Consider the following 4,841-nt stretch of genomic DNA (forward strand, 5'->3'; position numbering starts at 1 on the left):
GAGAACTTAATCTTATCATCAAGAAGTGCACACCACTCCTCTACTTCATTTTCTGCAGCACTTTCATCACTTTCTACTACATGCTTTCTTGCATGAAAATCATAAACAGGTGGCAAACAACACACATTAAAATTTGAGCAATTCCCATTCATTGCAGTGACACTGTTACCCAAGAGCTACTTTCTCATGGCACATTTGAACTGGTATGCATTTGGATTGTTGTTCCAACCACATCTGGACCGAATGCAGGGGGAAAAAAGCTCTATGTGGTCTTGTGACAGTTTATATGTTAGCAAATACTTCAAAGGAGATTCAACACGAAGCATACTTGTCAGAGCTATGAAAATTATCCCAAAAGCAAAAGTATTTCTTGCATGGAGCAGCAATGGAACACCAATGATTTTTAAGCTTTTGATATAATTTTCAGTGTGTCTGAAAATACCAACGTGTTGACTGGGTGTTGTGTGATGTCCTTAGGTTAGTTAGGTTTAAGTAGTTCTAGGGGACTGATGACCATAGATGTTAAGTCCCATAGTGCTCAGAGCCATTTGAATCATTTTTTTAATTCTATTTTAAATACCAAGCCAATAAGATTTGTTGTCTAGTCTCAGGGGGCTCTTATACCCTTTACCTAATGGATTTCTGGAGTTCAGAATATCAAAAATCCTATCAATATTATACAAAAATTCTACTGTTGCTTCACTTCCTTTAATATTTGGATCACCAGCCCTCCTCAAAAAACACTATACTATCTGCCACACTAGAACTCAAAGTCTGTGGAGCTAATGAAACATTCATTTTTCTATTTACATAACTTATATGTTGTCCTGATAGTTTGTTGGCAAATGTCATACCTTCTTCTTGTTGTACCTTGTTCAATTGCTCAATGAAATGCCATCTAATAATGCCAGTTGGAGACTCAATAGCAGATACTTCTGCTAGAGCATTTCTGGCAAACTTAATCACATGACATGTCCAAGATACAATAAACATTGTAGCTTTTAAAATCACCCTTGGAAAAATTTAAAGTACAGCCAAGTGTACGTAAAGTGCTTATATTTACCTTGCAGCCATCACATGTAACACACCAAACCCTAATGCCAGAACTATGCAGCCTCTCTAAAGCGGATTTTATCAGTGTGGCCTGATTATTTGCCTGTACACCGTTGATAAAGAAATATGCAATCGGGCATATAAATTTGCCTTTAATAGAGACAACCATGAAAACCAGAGCCTCAGATGCCTCTATTACTTCTTTTGACTGAGGCACTTCCCCACCAAACTCTAAAAAACCTGTGTATTGCTTAGTTCCTTGGTCCCAAACTACTTGCTTCCTAATTGCCACACTGTCTACAATTAGACATGAATCGCTGAACTGGTCCCTTACAATTGGGTTCGAATCAACGTACTTAAAAATATCTTTTAAGAAGCCAGTTTTACAGTCGACACTTGCCACCCATTTGGAAATCAATGATGTACGGGTCAGAGGCATTAATTTTTGCAGGTATTCATATGCTGCTGGTGAATAAAAGTACACAGTCATCCCAAACATTTTCACATTTGTTGTGTATCTATTACCCTTTGACAAGAGAGAGTTGTCCACTAAATTGCACACTAATTCCACTTGTGTTCCTTTCTGATGATTGAGGAAGTTATGTAACTTCTCAGGAAGATGCCCCTTCTCCTTCAATGAACTTATGATGTTATCCATGGAAAACACTTTCTTCTCTCTTCTTCGAAGTTTTTCTCAGACACACTTCAGTTTACGTTTTAATTCGTGAACACTGTCTGAGAAAAAATTGCAAGTTTCGGTCGCCTTGTCTTCCATTTCTACTTTTGACTGTATACCACAATCAATTACTTGAGAACCAACTGCACTCTGAAATAAAGAAATAATTTCGTTATATATGATTGAAATAACTCAAGGCTTGACGAAAAAATATTATAAGAAAACTTTGGGGGTGTGAAAACATCCTTATACTAACGTTTTCGACACAATTCGCAGCTTCTGCATTGGATAAATTGGACTTGCTTTCCACGGAAGAATTCTCATTGACAACATTCTCCACGCAATCACTAGCTTCTGCAGAGGGCAAATCAAGCACGGATTCCAGGACAGAACACTAAAAACAAAAATATGGAAGTGTATTACAACATTGCTTAGACCTATGTAGCCCATTTGTGTCCGTACGAAATAAATTCACAAAAGTCAAAAGCACACACATAGCAAGGAAATTAATAAGCTACCTCAAATGGAGAAGCATCGTTGTCACTCAAAATCCTAACATGTCGTCGTGGCTGTTTATTTGGCGGCATCAAATGTGTCGGAAAGCCAAAAACTGATGGCACTGCTTCGGGCCTGAGACGTTTCTTCCACATTCCAGGGCTCACTACGTAATCATCTTGTCGGAAAAGGTTTCCGCAAAGAAAACTGCAAGACGTAGGTTTAAAATCTTTCCGCGTCACGGAAGTAATCCACTTCTTCAGCAGCTCTGGGTGCTTTAGAGGAAACCTGTTCAAAAACATCGAATTAGCAAACGCACTAAGTCTGTATTGTTGTCGTACTGTATCGGTAGTCCTATTACCTGTGAAATGGTAAGTCACTTTCCTTACTCCATCGCTTCGTACAATTGAAAGCAGAACAAAAAATCACCATTTCGATAATCCGTAATTCCTTATACACCGTACAGACCGAGAGAAACTTCTTGGCAAATTCAAATATGGCGGGCAATACAGACGATAGTGATCAGCTGGTAGAGCCATCTATCGGTAGGTCCGGTAGTTGAGCATCCCTCATTTCGCTAGCTTTAGACGCCTGTCACTGACCAAGAACTCACAGATAAAATATTACTTCGACTACCCCACGGCGTTGTCGTACGAGACATTGGTATTTCAAAATATAATGTTACAGAAAGTGCCGAAAATAACTTCAAAATTCAAAACCTGAACACGTACATCTACGCTTGTTCCATGTTTCTGAAGGTTTTCTTTCTTTATGGCCTCAATAGAACACAATGAATAATTAATGACTAATCATCAGTGCAGGTTTTTTCCATTCCATGAACAGCATACGAATTAAAGATTCATGTCTACAAGGTATACCGTAAAAGTTAACTTGAAGACTTAAAATTATTCTGTAACAGTATACATAAAGAAAGCATACTTTGAGGAAAGGAGGAGAATTCGCAGTCACAATATCTAAGCTGTTATTTATCAGTCGGTGCAACAAATGGACAACATGCAAGTGTATGCATGTGACTTAATATGCAAAAAATAGTAGTCCTTAATTAAACATAGGTACTTTTTTACATACATTTCAGAAGAGAATATTAAAGTGATGAAAATTTTTGAAGTTAATAGCCAGTCGGGACATTGCCTTACTCCTTACTCAGGCACACACACACACACACACACACACACACACACACACACACAAACACACACATATATATGTGTGTGTGTGTGTGTGTGTAAGGTAATGTCCCGCCTGACTGACTGACTCACGGTGCAATCCTTGAACAATCTCCGGTTAGCAGCCGGTTAAGGTCCATTCTCGGAATAGTGAGGGAAAGGCGTTGTACGAACCTGGAGTAACGCCTAGCAGGAGAATAAATTGGAGATAACATAACCGGCCATTTCTGCTGGCTAGCGAGCATAACCGGGGCATAACTTTCCAAGCTGGCAGAGATATAGTGACAGATATGCACACGGCGATGACGAGGTTTTGGCTGAACTGTCCATGAAAATGAGGAAAGGAAAGAAAGAGCGACAACAATTCCGAATTTATATCCAGATCTTGCTAATCAGAGGAAGCCGTACTTCTTCTTGTCTATCTTGTACATGAGAAACTGGAGCATATGACGGGCAGATGAGACTAAGCAAGATGGCGGCAAGTAGTATGATTACAAGTGGGTTAGCTACCAAGAAAAGTAGAATTTTGATGAGTGTAAAGTGCTTAAAGTGTAGTATAACTGTGAAAAACGGAATTCTGTGTGACGAGTGCGATGGTTGATTATATTTTCGATGTGCAGAGTTAGAAGAAGATAATTTCCAGACGAAAACAGGGAATGGCGATGCAATGTCTGTCTGAAGAGTAAGGACAATATGGCGCTAATGGAGGAAGATAAACGTGAGGTAAACACTGACTATAATACTTTACAAGCTATCTTATCAGTAGTAATTGAAGAGAACCTAGCTCTGGCTAAAGAAAACGAACAACTGAAGAAGCAATACGCAGCAATTAATCAGGAACTCATTAAACAAATTTCACAAGAAGAGGTTAGCGTCCTGTACACAGAACCAAACAATCAATGTAGGCCAGTAGACCGCCTACAAGGACAATGGCAGGCTGTTTCTGTCACAAAACGCCGTATAGACTGTGTAAACTTTCCACACTTGGAAAACAGATTAAGTGTCCTTGAGCATGTTAATGCTACAGGAAAAACATTAAAGTATACTCGCAAGTCAAGGTGCTTAACACAAGTAAGGTTAATGAAAGTGAAGTGAGTAATAGGTGTAGCAACAATATTACATCAACTGGCAATAGAAGTGAATTGAATAATGGGTGCACCAAAAATATTACGTCAACTGTCGATAGAAGTAATGAAACCGACAACCCCAAGAAAGCAAGCCGCAATTGCAGACCTAGGCCCGTGAAAATACGTTTATATGCAGACAATCAAGGAAGGAAATTAAGGGATATAGTTCCGAACAATTCAAGCCACCATATCTCAGCCACAGTAAAAACTAGTGCAAAATTTAATGATGTTGTAGCAGGTTCTTCACGAGCAGAAGCTGTGGAACTGGCAGTTTTTCTGGCTCGATCAAACGACGTAGTGAGA

Source organism: Schistocerca americana, chromosome 3 (genome assembly GCF_021461395.2).
Source record: "Schistocerca americana isolate TAMUIC-IGC-003095 chromosome 3, iqSchAmer2.1, whole genome shotgun sequence".
Taxonomy (NCBI): Eukaryota; Metazoa; Arthropoda; class Insecta; order Orthoptera; family Acrididae; genus Schistocerca; species Schistocerca americana.